The following is an 18,672-nucleotide window of genomic DNA, read 5'->3' as shown; positions in this document are numbered from 1 at the left end:
TATATAAATGCTGAATGAGTTAAATCAAGCAATTAGAATTAGAAATTAATAACACAAGGCATCTAGTAATTTCAGCAAGTTTGCATTTTTATTCTGAGTGATTTTTCTAATATTTGCTAAGTGCATATGTATCCACAAAGACTTTATATCCATATGCTGTGTTTCTAAAATGCTGGCATGTTGACTTCTGGGAGCTAGATCTGTTATTTGACAGCATATTATGATTTAATTTCTGCTATCTTAAAAACTGCACCATTAAAATAGATGATGCAGAATTTAAGTATGTCTGTTCATTGTTCTCATTTTCAAGGTTTTTGGAAATTACACTTGCTGCCTAACAGTGTAAAGTTGGTTTACATTTCAGGCAGGGTTATTTTTCCTCTTTGAATGACAGCAAGTATTTGTGTGCATGTATGCAAGTGTGACATGAAAATATGAAGATAGCTGCCTTACAGTTCTGCTTTTTCTTTTTAATTGATATTTGGATGATATAAAGCAAGCAACTGCCATATGACAATAAAGTGGACCAACTTTCCCAGCTGGATGTCATATTTGACAAAGTATGTAACCAGAGAAACTGTGAATTATGTAAAGTGCTAAATAGGATTCTGGGTGTAACTTATTACCCTGTGGGCTGGAAGATACTGCTTGTTATTTACTTGCACTTTCTGAAGCAACATTATTCTGGGTGTTTCTCAGAAGTGCTAAACTTCATTATTGGACAAAAAAATTAGAGAAGTGAGTGTCATACTTCAGGTTTCCTATGGGGAAGGAGTTGGATGTTTTGGAAGGTTTGCTGTGAGTGGTATAGAGTATGATTTCTTGAATTCTTGTCTGCCATGCCATGCATGTGTCTGCTCTGCTGCCACCAGGTAGGGACCAGGGTGAGCCAGATTTCCTGATAGCTCCTGACAGGGACAGATGCTGCTGTCTGGGTCCACTGAGATAAGAGTTCTTTGGGCCTCTTTGGGTTGGTGGCTTTATTTTATATTCTGTGTTTACCTCATCAAGGCATATTTTATTTGCTTGTTGACTGTGTCCCTTTGTGGCTCTGTGCTTGTTGTTTTGGGTTTTTTTTTGGGTTTTTTTTGTTTGTTTTTTTTTTTTTTTCAGTTAAAATTGAATCACATAATTTAGTTTTACATATAGTTCTTGAAAAGCCAGTGTACTAACATCAGGTGCTTGCTGTGCTGCATAAACCTAATGCAGCCTCTCTGAAGTAGACATTTTAAATTTTAACCTCAATATAAAACTTGCTACTTTTTTTTTTTCTGCTTTCCACATTGCACCTGCTGTTCTTCCTCAGGATCTCTGGATTTGTTGTTGGGCCATGTGCAGCCCAATCTTATTTACCAGCTACCATGAGTGTTGTAGGTGATCTGTGGAGGCAGCCAAACTTTGCAGTAGCATTTAAATTGTAGCCATGTGAGGGTGTATGAGTTGGTTTGGTTGTAGGAGGAAATAGTCTTAAGAATGACCAGATTTGGTGTAGAGCTTTGCTCTTGTGTTAAAAATTGTTGCTTTGTGAGGCATTAGACTGGACCTGTACAAAAGCTCGCTGCTCAGAGCAGATGACTGGAGAGAATAGTGGGCATCTGGTTGGTTTGTGGGAGGGATGCATGTCAGAAAAAGTTCATGTCCATCAGTTGTTGGATATTTTTGCTAAGATGAGGCAATATTAGCTGCTGGATCAGGCCCTGAACTCAGGGTTGTCTCTGTTGTCTCTGGCCCTGCAGGTGAAAGGACAGTCCAGGGGACCTGCCAGGTTTTCATCTTCTGGCAGAGGCATCTCACCTTGCCTGTCCCTTCATTAACTGGAGGGGACAAAATGAGTGATGCTTTAAATACTCAAGTTTTGAAATAAATACTTTCAGCTTCTTTTCATTTTTTATCTCCATGCTTTCAGGTTCTTTTTCTTTGCTTCATGATTTTTGGGAAAGCAGATGGTACAATGGGAGAGATGGAAGTTTTCTACTCTTTTATGTGTGAGCATTATGCAGGGTGGAGAGAGTCCAGGGAGAGGCAGCAATGGGAGGGGCAGCCTTGCTCTTGCTGAGTCTTTGGTGAATGGCAAACCTTCTCTTTCCTAAAGAATTGTCCTGAGACTTTCTTGCTCTTGCAGCTAGCAAAAGGCACTGTCTTTTCAAAATCCTGCTGAAGGAACAGGAAAATATCAAGAACTAGAAAACACCTGCATTATCCCATCTTACAAAACCTTCCTGACATCTTGACAGACGAAGGAAAGACCTGGTGCATGCTTCCAGGAAGATTTACGTTTCAGCTCATGGGCATTTTCCTTCATAAAACCTTATTCAAAGTATGTTGGATCAGCTTAAAGAGCAGGTCTGTGGGGTGCAATACACTGGGAGCTGCTTTTTTTTCCAATAATCCAAATATTTTAGGGGAGAAGAAAGGACAGTGGTGTTGTGGTGGTGACTCACAGGAGTCTTGTGCTGCTGTGTTCTTCACTTTCACATGTGAAGCTTTGTTCCAGCATGAAGACAGAATGCACCATGCCACAGGTGCCTGCAGCCATGAGCATGTGCCTTCCTTGCTATCTGTGCTTGTTTTGAGCTTTAAGGTCTGCAGAGCTGGGTGAAAAGGACAAGAGAATGTTGTTGTGCTGCTGAGGTGGGAAGGCCTCGCAGAACCCCTGCAAAATGACAAATGTTGTGTCAAAACCTCAGGCATCTAATAGCTTGTAAACAGCTTATCTTTCCACAACTTTACAGAAGTATTTTATTTTCATACAAATTTTACGTGATACCTACAAGTGCAACTATATCCAATTACAATTCTATGATTTTTTTCACTCACACATGAACCTAATTCTCAGTTTTCTATAGTAGCTTTGAGACAATGTTAAAGTAAATTATTTGAAAATTCAGAAATTTCAATACTGCTGTTGGAACTTTGTTTCATCTGTCAGAATTCAGGCAGAGGTGCAGCAGTTGTTGCTCATTGATTCCTATTGCACAATGCAAAACTATTAAGTTTAGCAAGAAGGCATTAAAAGCACCACCAAACTGAATTTTCAGTTGGTTTCCTGTTTTTAACATTTAGATTCAAACTACAGTATGAACATAATGCTTCCCATCTGGGTCTCATCAGTTAAAACTTATCTTTTGGTAAATCTAATGATGAGTTTCTGCTTACTAATTTCACTGCAAGATCATAGGCTTAAAAAAAAAAAAATATTGAGACACTCAAGTGAAAAGGAAGTTTGAAATTTGCTGTGTATTTATTTCAAGTGCATAAACACCTTAATGAAAAAACCAAATATGATATTTTCTCCTTCTTTATTAACTTGTCAAAAGTCTTGGGCTAAAAACTGGAAAATCTTATAGCCTTCAGTGCACTTGAACTTGTGTTCAAGTTCTGCTTTTAAAAGCTTCAAATAATCTTAAAAATCAATTTACCAATTTCCAAAATGCTTCCAATCCCAAGTATTGTGTGAATTTTTTCCTTTTACGTTGGTTGATCATTGTGTCTTATATCTAAGTTGTTAGATATGGAGAAGAATTACCAATATAATTCTCTACAATCACCATTATTATCTCTGCCCTTCCCAAAATAATTCAGGGCTTAAAAATACCATTTTTATAAGATTTTTTTTTTTCACTCTTCATACAGGAAGTAACCAGTGCTCAGTCTCAGGCCCTTTTAAAACCTAGTTCTTCTGGACAAAGTTGAATATTCAATAATCTCATTTTTCACTAGAAATTCTGGTTTTTTCCTAGAAGTTTTTGTGACCTCCTGCTTTCAGTTTGAATTTTAAGCCCGAATGATGAATTTTTTCTATAAACTTGTTCCTAGCATTTGCTCTGTACCAAAATTCAGCCTTTTCAACTTTTCCAGGTCTCTTTACCTCACTGCGTTCTGCAGCGAGTTCAGTCCCACTTCTCAGTATTACTTAACCTTTTGCCCTATAAATATTCTGTAATGGAAATTTTTCCTGGTTGGCTCAGGTTTGTGATAGTCAGCGAGCCTGGGCTGATAAGGAAACCCTGCTGCCAGCGTGCTGAGGAAAGCATTAAACCACAGCTGTACTCCTTAGTGCTCCTGTCTTTACCTGCCCCAATCACATACCATTACACTTGATTTATCCAGTGTAACGTGATCCTTACACAAAGCCAAGCTTGGTTGTCATAAGGCCTTCCATTTTCATGCCTTTCTTATCTCCTTTCCAGCTGCATTTCCCCCAGTGCAACAAACAGCTCTGGCATAAAACTTTCACAGCAAAAGGAGCCAGGAGAGAGTTTGTGCAGGTTGGGTTTTGATGGAACTTAGAGAGATAAATGTGGTTGGAGTTTTTTTTTTATTTATTTTATTCTATTATATTCCCTTTTAGTCTCCTGCTTTCTGATTTCTTTCCATGATATTAATCACCTTTGTTACCTCACTGCTGGAGTGCTGGAGATAGGAGCTGTGAGGTGCACCATTCTGTAGCACATACTGCTGTCTGCATGTGTTCCTGATCTGCCTGCAAGTGCCTTGGGAGCCCAGCTGCAGCCACTTCAGGCTGCCTTCTGGGGGGATTCAGGGGGCAATTTTGCATTTCTGTGAAGCTGTGTGTTTAAAAGCTAAATAAACTAAAATAGGCACAATTCTTCCATAGTCAGTCCCACCAGGACACCTTCCTTGTCAGACTTTGACATAAAACAGCTTTAGCACTGATCTTTGTGTTGGATGGAGCTTGCAGTGTGTTTAGAAAAGAAGGCTTCCATTCATGTGTCCCTGCAAATTAAAACAATCAAAGAGCTTAGAGAAAGCTAAAACAATTTGCAAAATGGGAAGATGCTGCTAAGTTCAGGTGATTGGAAATAATATGCCTTTAGAAGTCTTTAAATTGATGGAGAAATACCATTTATAGATTTCTGTGACACAAAGGAACTTAAAAGTCTAACTATTTATATTTCTTTCTCTTAGAAACTTTCTTTCATATTTTAATTTTTTTTCTTTGAAGCCACATAGACTGAAAACTTACTTTGCCCATTTTTATAAGGGAAACCCAAGGCTCCCATGCAATATAATTGGTTGTGTCCTTCCAGTTTAGATTTTGATTTGTACTGAGTATTTTTGGATGCATGGAAAACATGACTTGCAGTCAGAATATGTGTCCTTGTCAATATTTCAGTAAACAGAGGTCAAACCAGAACATGAAAATACAACTTACATATTCATAATTGCATAAATTGTCCCAAAAGAAGGTCTTTTATTATATGCTGTCCATTTGCATGCTTAGTTAATAGTTAGTGGGCCCCATGAAGATGTCAGCTGCTTCTTTACTGATAAATTTTACTTTATTTTGCATAAGCCTACATACTTTTTCAGACAAGAGAATTAGTATAATCTCTTTCAGAGTGATAATGGCATGAGTTCAATGCCTACAAGAAGGGATGGTAGCACTGGATATCTGTTAAAAAGGAAGAAATCTTTGAAATATTCCATTCACCTATGCATTTAAAGTGACTAGAGAGTCAATCAGTTCTCAAAACATTGATGCAACGTTACTGTGTCTGTAAGTCTATAAACACCTGCTTCCAAAACAAACAAACAAAAAAATAAAGTGTGTGAAAATAAAGTATTTTAAAGGTAAAGCAACTATAAAGAGTTAGTGTATGGAAGGTAGGGCAGTTTTTTAACAGTGTGGGTAAAGAAATGGGTTAGGAAAATCATGGGAAAGATAATGTAAACTAATCAAAACTTATGTGGTTTCCATTAATAGCTTTTAGGGGGGTTGGGGGAAAAAGCCATTTCATAATAAAATAAAATAATAAAGATAGGTATCAGTGGTAGCCAGGGCCACAGATGCAGCCATCTGAAGATGACGAAGCCCAGATGTGATCCAACATTGCTTTGGTCCAATTTTTGGTGGCATCTTTGCCACCAATGACTCAGAAACGTTTGAGGATTTCTGGTCTAATCAGCTCCATGCTGCCCTGAGCACAGTGGTCAAAATTCTCTAATATTCTTAGTCTGACTACAGCAAGGCTACACCTGCCTTCAGGTGGGATGGTTTGCAGTGGTGAATCAGGCCAACCCCTGAGAAAAGGTGGCAGAGTTGCAGGAAAGACAAAATGTCAGGAAAAGAACAAAACCCTCACCCGCTTACTAGCGAAAGCAAAGACTGTGACCTAGTTTCCCTTTTTTCATTAGGATGTGGTTTAGCAAAATTGCAGCCATGTGCCTGCAGAGGTGATGAGCTCCAACCACACCCCAGGGCTTCCCAACAGCCAAGCCGTGCAGAGCCTGGCATCATCCACACAGCAGATCATCTGCCAGAGCTCTGGGGCAAAAAAATCAATCCAAGAGGCAGCAGGTACCTCCTGAGAATCACAGGGCCCCACCAGCCCCCAGATGGAGCAAAAAGGAACCCAGAGGCAAGTCAAAAGCAGAGCAAGGGCCGTGGCAGAGCCTGCACAGGTTCACCTGCCTGGTGTTTGTGCCTTTACCCCTCCCAAGCACAGCCACCTGCCAAAGGAAACTGCAATTTTTATTAATACCTTGAATTGCAGCCAGGTAATTGCCTTCAGGAAATTTTCATGTTGCCAAATGATAATCTATAGAAAGTGAATGAGGAAGACAGGCTGGAGGGGGGAAGCTAAAATTTTGTAATATAATACACAGCCATCTTGATTTAGAAACTACATATAGGAAGATTTAGGTGTGATCTTCAGGGGAATAGTCTGTGCTGTAAGTGCTAATCCTGGGAGGTTACTTTGCCTTTGGTGGATATACACAGTGTCTGCATACTGGCCTTAACACATTAAATTTTGATCCTGGACTACCCAAAATTAGCCTTGAGCAGTATCAGCCTGTTGTAACAGTGCTGAGTGTCAGAACTTTGCATGTGGCTTTTCAAGAATCCAGAAAACATCTCTTCTGAGGAGGCTGTTTCCTCAAGCTGACTTTCACATTCACTTTTGTTTTTTTCACTGCTATTAATTTATTTCCTGCATTCCATTAAAAATGGCATTGACAGGTCAAGGAGCATTAAAATGATTTCATTTGCAAAAAAAAAACAAACCAACAACAACAACAAGAAACCCAACAGCAACCACAACTGAAAAATAGCAGCAAAACCCTCTCTGCCTTTGTTGATTGTGCAATTTATCAAAGATTTACATTTTTCACATCTGTTGGCCTTCCATTATAGTTTTCATCTTGCATGTAAAATTGATACAGCAGCATAAACAATCTCCCAATGACTGCAGAAGGAAAGCTTAATAATATCTGATTATTTTTTTGTCCAAAAGAATATAAAATATCCTGTATTTCTTATGATGTTACAACAAGTGGAGAATTTGACATTATCACACTAACTGCTAATGTATAAATGCAGCACTAATGTACTAGAATTAAAACTTTGTATAATGACCTTCCCTTGGTTCAGCCATTAAAAATACATTAATACTCTGTTTTACAAATTGGACCTGATGCAATTTTATTCATGAATAACTAGTTTGTGGGGGGTTTTGTTTGTATGGATATCTGTGTTTGTTTTCTGGAAAATTATTCTGACTTTGTCTTTTGCAAAGTAGAAGTCAACAACATCTCATGTGCACTTGTATAGCCTTTATTTTATTTTTATTTTATTTGCAAGAATAGTAGCCAGAAAAAGGAAACTTGGTCTCCTTCCTTCTATCTTGTACTCAAGTTGGCCAGCTTTATTCACTGCTGTTTTTTTCAACATACCCATTTGTAAAATTTGTGTATTACTCATGAGCAAATTGAGACTTAATTAACAGATGTTTGTACCTCCTTTCACATCCTCCTAGGAGTCCCACTGTGTGAGTGCAAAGCAGTTGTTGCTGGGACATAAGAACATTGGAGCAAAGGCTTTTTTGGAGACAGGGACGAGGTTCCAATGGGCTACATGGAAGGTTACTTTACTATTTTTTTTTAAGATACTTTGGAATCCCTTTAAAAATCCCTGTTTTGAACAAGTGGGGGCACAAGAAAGCAAAAGATATCTCCCATATAATAAGTGTCATCTCTTGCCTCCTCCTTCTACAACCTACATGCATCAAGGATTTAAAGCTCTTAAAAGCAAGCTCTGAGGTAAACAAAAAGACTGCTGGAACAGCACTGGGCATGTCGAAGCACACTTGAAGACAACAGCTGTCAGGACACAGGAATGAAAATGCAACCAAGTACACAGGCTGTAGTAAAACTTGGCCTTGGGCATTTTGCTTTCACTTCGGTAGTTTTAACCCTTTGTACTCTAGAAATTATTTTTAAAGTTGGGGGAGCACAAAGGAGGAGAAAATCCTTTGTGAGCTGTTTCTGAAAAATGAAAATACACAAATAACTAGTAAATAGCTGCTGGATCACTGCTATGAAGTACAGGCAGGGCTGCATTTAGACAGCTTGGCTTTTATCTGATTGTGAGCTGTGTGTTTCCTCATACGGGAACTACCGCCAACCCAATTTTAATCAGTTGCAATTTTGTTTTTGCATCTAAATTAGAATAGCTTGGATTGAAGGGGAAGTGAAAAGAAATGTCTGTCAAGCATTTCTGTAAAGCAAGAACTCTTTCACTTTAGTTTCATCATGCATTTCCAGTCTGATATTCTTCATTTTACACAAATATTACCAAGATTACTACTCTAGTGTATTTTATGTTAGCTTTCTGCTTGCAAAGCTAAATAAACAGTTCATGAGCCATGCTGGGAAGTCTACCCAAAGACCTTGCTCTTTAAAACATTTAAGTACAAGCGTGACTCAGATTGGCGATGGAGAATGGAAACTTTCAGTTGTTGTCTAGAATCCACCTTGATTTGGGAACAACCAAAAATATTCCTTCCTGATGACCGCTCTGGGCCTCTGCGAGGAGACTCGGCAGTATCAGTTACTGCAAGTAAGCAGACACGTATTTGACACATGCCTCAGCAGAGACCAATGTACCTCCCAGCCAAGCTGAGGGACAGAGCTTAATTTGTGACTAAATTCCAACCTGTGACCCAGCAAAGCTCCTCGCTACTGAGCCTGTTGCTCCTGCACTTTCCACCTGCATTATGTCCACTTAGAATGAAAATGGCTAAATACAAGTTTCTGCCAGCATCTGTTCTCATGCCTGTTGTCTGAAACAAAACCTAATTATCACAGCCCCTTCCTTCATATTTTCTTTCGACTTACCCAGTTGTCTACAGCTTTGATATCTAGAGCATAAATGCCAAGGCTGAACCATGCATCCAATTAGATGACTCTTGACTGACCTACATAACAGTTCATTCATGAGATAATGTGACCTGGAGTCATGGAGATAGAAGCCAGTTGATTGAGCTGGCTTGGCTGTGTACACTGCAAACTGTCCAGTGATTGAGGAATCATCTAAAATTAGCCCTACACCGTACATTGTCGAGAGCCTTTCAGACCTGGCTCTGTTTCGGTAATATTTTTTTTATGAGATGGGCGTATAGTTTGTCACATTGTAATTCTTGAATGCTTAACTTTATTAGCGTGAGGTACTTGGGTATCAAATAAAATGAGTAATTAAGTGATTTATGCTTAAGGTCTGCTCTCAGTTCAGGGCATTGGTAGCCAGCCTCCCATGAAGGGGCGAGAGAGTGCACAGTATTTGCCACTTCCTTCAGAGAGCTTCAAAATGGTGCTTTTTGAAGATGAACCTTGCTGTGCATGTAAATCCCAACTGCCTATTAGTGTGCCGCAAGTTAAAATGCATTTTTGTATTAAAGGTTATTGTGCTTTTGTAGAGAACCACAGGGTGTTTTCCTTAGCTTTTGTCTACTACATTTGTGAACTTGCAGCTTTCAGCGGTGAGGGGAAAAAAAAAGTTAACCAGGGAGCGAGCGGTTTCAGCGTAACGACTGAGCGACAGTTCTTGTATTGCTAAGCCACAAAGGAAGCTCAGATAAAGGTTGTAGGTCGGAGAGAAACCTTGAGGAGCATGCTCATGAAGTGAGGCACTTGAAGAAAGGCTGCAGCTGTCACTTCCACATCTGAGGGGCTGTGAGGTATTTTAACCATTTTCTTATTCTATCTTGTCTTAAAGATTCATTAACAGAATAGTGTAAAATTATCTGGTGTCCTCTGGCGTGTAAGTCCTTCTATTTTTATTTTTTCCCTCAGTAAGTGTGGTAGGAGCAGTCTGTGCTCCATCATGTCCAGTTTCTCTCAGATGGAGCTGCTTTGGGGCTGACTGATGCGTGTTGCAAGGAGGATGGGGGGACATTTTGTACAGGGAGGCTGTGGGCTCTTCAAAACACATTTGGGACACAGCGCCAGGGTTTCTCTTTTTGTAGATGCATCTCATGGGGGTTTTATGTGGTTTTTAAAGAGCAGGTTGCTTGCTGCCTCCTTCTCTGTCTCTTCCATGGTTCTGTGGTTAACTCTGTGCTGACACAGTGGTGATCCTCTCTTGGAGAGGGTGAAGATTAATAAAGATGCCCAGGAGCTGGCTGTCAGATGTCCAGCTGGAGGTTTCCTGAGAGTCTCTTTTTGAATTCCTTAGGGGTTCAAGGTTTTTTTTATTACTTGACATTCTATAAGAAATAATAAGGAAGTGACAACCTGCACAGCAGTAAAAAGGCATTTAATTTATTCTTTCACATAGTACATTTTGCAGTGCTTTCATATGATCCTTTTTTAATTTTTTTTTTTTTATTATGCATACACATTATTTGGCTTTAAGTGAATAAATTGTTGGGAATGCTGGAGAGAGAAGCAGCAAAGAAACTTATATTTTGTTGGAGTTTTTGGTTCAGACAGACCACTTGGGCTCCAAGCTGAGGCTGAAATTGCACAGGGCCCAATTAGTGCCTGTTACCTTTGCTGTTTGCTCTTGATCGGTTGCAGAGACAGAGGTTTAATTAAGCAGAAATGGGGATGTGGAGTTAATGTTCATTATAACTAAAATCGAAACAGCTGTTTACCTTGCTGAAGCCTTGTGTGTTAATGCCCATAAATCTCACCTTGAGGAGAGCTCGGAGAAGCCAGCCCCTGTACATGCCTTTCCAGATACCATGTGATATCATTTTACATTCTCATTTTCACAACATGTCTTAATCATATTAATTAACACATTAGGGTATAATTCTTATTGTCTGCAGAAATTACTTCAATTAAAACTATTAACATATTATCATGATTGTTATGGTATTTGCAATTTGCTTTGTTACTACTCAACAACTACTGCAGCAAACCCAAATGTTTGAAATCAGCATAAAATTGTCATGGCTGTGCTTTTCTTCTTAAATGTCACATCAGGTCTCACTGTAAACTTCCTGAATAAGCTCTGTTTCTGTGCTGGTGTTTCCTCTGTGAAAAAAACAAATATGTGAGAGGCCATGACTCCTACAAGTTGAGGCTAGAAATATTTTGTCTTGATTAGGCTCTGCAGTGCCGAACAGGTGTGTGATCACTGAGCAAGTACATATGGGAAGAGTGAATATCTATAGTGGAGAACAAGGCAGTAATGGATAGAAAATGGTCACATTCGTGCTAAAAAAATTAGTAGGTTTTTTTCTTTTTTCTTTACATGATCAGAGCTATGAGTTTCTGGTCTGGCTGTCTTGGAAGAGGAATGAAGGCATCAGGCTGGCTTTAATATTGAATATTTTCAGATTCAAAATCTTCTTATAGGCAAGTGAAATGTGCTCCCTGTGTAAGAGGCAAAGATTTTTTGTTAGTGTAATTGAAATCTTAATGGTCTCATCAAAGATTGTTATTATTATTAATATTAATCCAGATCTACTTATTAAGAGAAAAGAAGGAACATTGTTATGAGGGAGGAAATCTTCAATAACACATTTAAGATAGATATAGACATTTCTGAGTGTCTATTTCTTTCCAAGATGTTTTGCTCATCCTTACTCAAAGAGTTTTAATTTTTGGAGCTGAGAAATGGTGAGGGCAAGTAGTCAGATACAAAGGGCATCACTGGGAGGGGTACCTTGATAATGGGGATTTCTTCTTCCTTTTTGCCTTTATGAGCATGATGTTGATGGTTTCCTAATCCTCATTCTGGGTTCTTCTTCTGGCTGTTTTAATGGTTTGGTTTGGGTTTTTTTATTTTTAATATTTTCTAACATCTTGCTCATCCTCCCTTGGATTGCAACACCACCCATTCAATATGTATGTGATATCTTACATATCTTGGTACTTTATCTGTCTTACCCTAAAACCACAGATTTGCATTTTGTTAGGCAGCTGTAGGTGAATTTTTCTAGCCCTGGGGTCTTGAGTGTCAGGCTGTGCCCTGTCTTAATATCTGTTTGTGCCTCCACTCCTCTGCACTGTACCTTGTGTAGCCTCCTCAGAATTCTCCATTTTGATACCAGGTCTGTGTTCCTCTGCACTCTATTGTTACCTTGGGATCATAAATATTTCATCCTGTGCAGAGTGAGTTACTGCTGTCTGTATAAAAAGTGCACATAAACCACATCATTATGCAAAGACAAGCAAAATATATTAGGCAATAGCCACCTGGCCATTAAGAAAATTGCTGCTGCAGCTAAAGAGTTAAAATGAAGCTCCAAGTTGGGCAATACAAGTGTAGGCAAGACTGACATGCCTGGGGCTGAGGATGTGCAGGCTCAGCACAAAGTCTGTGTCCTATTAGTGGTATCACTGGGCTACAGGACATGAATGAGATCACTCTTTGGGTGAACCCTTACTGGCTAGTTGACACAAGATGTCCTTTCTGGTCTTGGGTTTGTAGCAACACCTTAAACTGTTGAAATAGAAAGGGGGTACTTTGCCTTTACAGAGCAGGTGTATGTTGGTGCAGTATTAGCAGGCAAGTAGAAGAGAAAACAAGAAATTTTATCTGAGGTAGATAATTGCTGTCATTATTCTAAGCCATATGTATTCTATTCATCTTCATGATATTGCTGTAACAAAGCTGTTATCCTCCTTCACAGATAGAGTATCTACAGTTGGCTTAGGATGCCTCTATAGTCAATGGAAAAACATTTCTACCTCCATTTTAGTCCACCTGAAGTCTGAATTGCCCTCTAAAATTATTATTTCTCTTCACGGACTAAACAGGAAATCCCACACACATAAATTTAATAAATCTGAGCCAAGGAGATTAGAGATTTGTCTGCAGCAGATGAGTTTCAGAGCCTGTGCTTTCACAGCTGTTACTAGTAACTAGCTTAGCTTGAATTTATTTCATATATGGAATATATAGGTGACTGCTATAATTTAGACTGGACTGTTGTTATACATCAAATGAGACATGTCCAAATGGCCAAGTGTGGGATTCAATTTTCATATTTCGAATGAGAAGATAATGCCCTAATCAGGTCTTGTCTGTCTAATGCGCTCAGTGGCACTACTCAATTCTTTTCAGTTTGGCTACCACTCCAAACTGTTAAACCATCTGCTGATTGCAGCTGAAAAGATGACAATATAATAAATTACCAGAAAAAGTTAAGATGCCTAACATCTGCTCTCCACCAAGCTCAAGAATCTTCCCTGAATTGATGTTCTGTCATCTCCTGACATAGTCAGGGAAGATTCCTGCTCTGAAGATGTTGCAAATTCCAGTCATTTACAGCTGGACCTACATTCCAGGCATCCATCCTAGGCCTAGATAGGGAATAACAGTAGAAAAGGGAAAAGACAAAGGCAGGAAACATAGTTTCTCAAAATACCTTAAGAAGTTCTGGCCCAGGTAAAGGCCTTCATCTACTCATTATTCATTATGATTAATGAAGAAATACCTAATGGTTGCAAGCAGAATTTTGCAAGACAGAAATAGAAACTGCTGCCTCTTCAGAACCACATGATTGTCTGTCCTGGAACTATGCTGTGCATAATGTTTTAATCAAATAACAGTTTGCTCAGTAGCAATGGACCACATTGGTTAGTGCAAACAGAATGCAAACGTACTCTAGATAAGATTATGTAGCTCCAAAGGTGCTGGTAGGCAGAGACTGTTGAGAAAATATACACATAATATTTATTTAAAGCGTTCCTGGAGCCTCCTTTGGTGTTATTAGTCTGTCATGAAAATCTGCAAACACATACTTATCAGAAGCTCACTGCAAAACATTAGGCAGTTAGTGAAGTCAAATATAGAGGGTGGATGCCACAGCAGAGCACAGTTAATGGCTGAGCTGTAACTTAACTTACATCCAAGTGCAAACATAATTAAATTAGAAAAAGTCCTGAACCAAATGTAGGAGGTGTAGCCTGCCTGGAATGCAGAGATGAACTTGGATCCCATCCTACTTGCTTCAATCTCCTGAAGTAGAACTGGAGGAAACAGAAATCACAGTTAAAAGGTATAAAACAAACTAGTAGATGCCACAATGTTCTGCTCATTATTGTGGTACAAACTTACACAAAAGTAGCTGATCTAAGAGAAAAGACTTACGGACTGGAAAGTTTGGTGTGCATTAATTCGGGAGATTTGCTGCATATTAACTAAACCCAAATTGTTTTCTAGTTTCCTTTTCTAAGTTTTTTGAAGTCTAAAATCATCCTCTTAAGATATTATTGTTCTAAGCATAATAATTGATTTCTTCTCTGTTCCTAATTTCTCTCACATACACAGCTCTATCAGCTACTTACACAGTGAAGAGAGGAAGGAGGGGCACTCCTTCATCACAGTTACCTCCATAGTAATCTCCTGTGATTTAAGCTCAGTGAAATTCCACTGGATCTATGTGCTTACCACAGATCTACATTCACCTTAAGCAGAAAGATGATCCTTGTAAATAAATATGAAATCATATAGTTATAAATCATAAAAGAATACAAACATAATAATAAAGAGTGTAAAATACCTAAATACTCCAGTAGCCTTTAGCATAAAGCAAAGCAACTGGATTTGATCCTGGAGAGTGTATTCCACACTGTATTCCCATGAGTCCTGCTCTGCCACAGATCTGTCATCCATCCATCCATGAAAATCTGTTCCTTCAGGTCTAGATAGAAAATGCTCCCCCCTGTTTTTTCCTTGTAACTGTAGTGTTCATCATTCACTCTGCTGCTTCTCCTTCCCTCCTTCTGCCTCCTGGTTAGACCTTGGGGCTGCTGGCTGGGGTTCCATAGAACCAGCAAGTTTTTCCTCAGCTAGACCCAGCAGAAGCAGTAATGAAGTTCTATTTTAGCTTGTGTGATTTGGCAAGCACTGGCTATGATGTGATAATACCTGAAATAAGGAGCCAGCAAGCTGGGCTGGCAGCAGGAGCAGGGAGCACCGTGGTGGTGGGTAATCTAAGATTCTTTCCATCAGTGCACCTGGATGTGTCTAGGCACAGACACTCAGGTTAATGTCATACTGCACCAGCCTGGAGAAGTCCTGAGGGGTTGCTCAGATGAGCTGGTTTGGTTTGTATGCACCACTCCTGTTTGGAAGAGGTATGAGTGTATAAATCTGTGTGCATGTGTGTGTCCCTGACTGACAGATTTAACCTAGTGCAGAATTAAACCTGTAGCTGTCACTGTCTCATCCCAGTGTGGTGACCAGCTGTGCCTGACTGATACAACAAGCTGTTTTCCCTTTTAGAGGTATTATTTATAGTGTTATCTTTTGGAGTAAGGTGTGAGACTGTATTTGGCTGGATAGCAATGCCAGTGTGTTCATCTGCTGCAAGGTAGAGGTGATGTTTCTAATCAAGCTGAGGCTGAATGGACTTTCCAAGAGGAACAAGGTGAGATTCCTAAACAATTTAAAGGATTTGGTTCAGAACAGGCATTAATCAGTCATTAAAAAGCAATTGCAAATAACCATTACTTTCTGTCCATCTCCAGTGTTTCTCAAGCATGTCCCTGGAAGCTCAACAGCATTCTGCAGCTTTAGCAGTAATTTGAATGCAACAAATCGTACCTGCAAAGCACAGATGTTGAAAGCTGAAAAATCTGAAGGTGCCTTATGTTTCCTGTAATTGAAAGCAGGTGCCCTGAAGGAAGCAGAGATTCTGTTTCAGTTTATGAAGTATCTAGTTGGCAGAGCAGGCAAAAAATACCTGCTAAAATTTCATTTACTAGGACTGGATAAAACAGATTAAAACTGTTGTTTTGTGACAGCTCTTGGGCTCAAACAAGGGATCAAGATCCTGTTGTGCTGGGGCAGCATTGGCAAAAAGGAATTAAATCACAGGGTTTGGAGTGGTAAATAAATGGAACTACATGTGTTTAAAGGATGGGATGAGGGGAAGGATCATGGTACAGAGACCTCTTGGAGTGATTGCAGAGGAGCACTACCAAGATGATTAGAGGATTGGAACACCTCTATGAGGAAAGGCTGAGAGAGTTGGGGCCTTTTCATCCTGAGGAGAGAAAGCTCTGAGAAGACCTAATTGCACCTTCCAGTACCTAAAGGGTGTCTAGAAAGAGCTGGGGAGGGGCTGTGACAGGGACATGTACTGATATGAAAAAGGGAAATAGCTTTAAGCTCCAAGGGGACAGGTTTATATTAGCTATTAGGAAGAAATCCTTTCCTGTAAGGGCAGTGAGACACAGGAACAGGTTGCCCAGTGAAGTTGTAGATTCCCCATCCTTGGAAGTGTTCAAGGCCAGGTTAGACCAGGCTTGGAGGAACCTGAATCTCGTGGAAGGTGTCCCTGCCCATGGCAGGGGGTTTGGAACAAGATTAATTTTAAGGTTCCTTCCAACCCAAACCATTCTGTGATTATGTTGCATGATAACCATTCCTTGTGCAGCACTGAAACCAGGCCCAGCATCTCCACCAGTCTGGGGCTGTTCCACTCTGGTGGATGCTGCATCCCAGGTCTGCATGTCTCATGGCCCCACACCCAGACACTCCTGTCATTGCTTCAGTGGATGCTCAGTATGGAGGCTGAACATCTACCTTTTGCCTCAGTTGTTGTTTCCAGGCCTAAAATTTATTTAAAGCTATGAAAATTTGTGCTTTGGAGGGTTGCTTTTTGGGAAACAGCCTATAAGGTGAAGCCTGCAGGGTAAGGAACAGGAGAGAAGTCCCTGTTGAGTTGTAGCTGCAGCTCCACCTGCAGAGCTCACAAGCCTTTAGGGAGAACATTTTTGTGTGTCTGTGCCTCAATTTACTTATGGGCAGTAGTAAAAGGCCCAAGTATCCTCTGTGAATTATGTAATTGTTGTTTATGGGGGGATTTTGCATGGTTTGGGGTACTTTTAAGACATGTAAGATCCAAATGTTTTACACTCCAGGAGATTTAGCAGAATTGTATTCAAACTGAACACAGTCTGTGGGTGTAGGTACTATTTGATACTTAAAGGCAGAAAAACAAAATAACACAAAAGCACCTCAAATCATCCAAATTTACTGATGCCTCCAGCCAGTTTTGTAGTGCTGCAATCTGGGGCTACATCTACTTCTGTGTTTTGGTGGTTCTAGCAAGCATAGAAAGACGAAACAACTTTGATCAAAACATTTTTTCATCTCTTTTTCTAATGAAACAGATAGTGCCTGGCACAGAATCATTTTACCATTATTTCATCTCTCTCAAAATACTTTTCTTAAGTTCTGAGAGTGCTGACTGACCTGTGCACCAGGCTTAAAGCTCTTGCTCCCATTTAAACACTCTCCAGCACTTTCACTATATTCTTTCTCTTTGGATTGTCCACAATTTTTTTCCTCCATCAGAAGAAGAGGCAGAGGCAGACATTTTCTAAGACATTTTCTTCTTTAGTCCATCAAACCACTGAATGAAAAAAAAAAATGTCCTTTGTTCACATTGTGACAGAAAACATAGGTTTTGCTGAGAAAAAAGTGAATTATGTTTACTACTTTTTCTAATGGCCAAGAATAGATGAGAAAACTTGGGGGGGGGGGGGGAAGTTGAAGAAAAGGCCAGATATTTAATATATATTAGTCAGTTTTTCATTCTATTTGACAATCTTATTTAACTGACTTCATATTGAATCTTAATTCTGCCCAAAATTTTAGAAACTAGGAATTTAATGACCATATCATTTCTCTCTGTGTAGCTTCCTATACATGAAAGGTCAATGTCAGTCAGACTGTACCATTTGGCATGAAGATGAATATAGAAGCTAAAGAGGATTTAAAAAATACATGATCTGGCATTTGAAAGTGGAGTCTGGGAGTTCAGTCCTGCTTTTATTCCTTTATCTTCTGGTGACCTAGCACTTTTCCTCTAATAGGGTGTGTTTAAGATTTAAAACTTTTTTTGTCCTACTGCATGGCAGTGAGGAAAGTCCTGCAGGGGCTAAGTCAGATGTTTAGGTAGGTTGAAGAAGTGTCTGGTTGATGCTACCACTCTCCCTAGAGGCATTTCTGTGCAGAAAGTATGTAAAACAGAGTTAATACTTCTCCACACCTCACAGAACCTGAAAGAGAAGTCGATTTACCTAAAAATCTTTGGCAGGGATGTCTGGTCCCCTTGTTTCTTGTTATTGACTGTAGAAAGAAGGGGAAGTGTCTGGGATACTAATGTGGTATTTACTGAGGCTTCTGCAGCTCAGTGAAACCCATCTGAGCATTAGTGCCTTAATTTTCCTATGTGAAGCATGGGTTGTGTCTTGCAGTGGAATCGTGATCCTTACTGCTTCTGCCTTCAGAATGCCTGGAGAAAGAATGCACAGTTAAAAGACAAGGTGGTATATTCTAATCAGGGTGGTGCTTGCTCTGAAAACTGCAATACACAGTCTGAAAGTACAGCACAGGTGTGGACATACGCAGAATGAAAAGCACAGCACTGAAAAATAAATTAGCATTAGATGACTTAT

General features: G+C 39.6%; 1 protein-coding gene across 16 annotated transcripts in view; it reads left to right on the top strand.

Moving 5' to 3' along the window:
- Positions 1-18,672, top strand: part of CELF2 (CUGBP Elav-like family member 2) — a 547,018-nt gene that overhangs the window by 335,185 nt on the left and 193,161 nt on the right. Inside the window, exon 1 of one of the 16 annotated variants that reach the window (XM_021530964.3) lies at positions 9,821-9,980. The exons of the other annotated variants lie outside the window; for them this stretch is intronic. The gene's annotated coding sequence lies outside the window, so the exon portion shown is untranslated. Of the gene's footprint in view, positions 1-9,820; positions 9,981-18,672 lie in introns of those variants that run through there. 16 annotated transcript variants of the gene reach the window in all.

The sequence above is a fragment of the Lonchura striata genome, chromosome 5, assembly GCF_046129695.1.
Source record: "Lonchura striata isolate bLonStr1 chromosome 5, bLonStr1.mat, whole genome shotgun sequence".
Lineage (NCBI taxonomy): Eukaryota > Metazoa > Chordata > Aves > Passeriformes > Estrildidae > Lonchura > Lonchura striata.
This window is presented reverse-complemented; position numbering and strand designations above follow the sequence as displayed.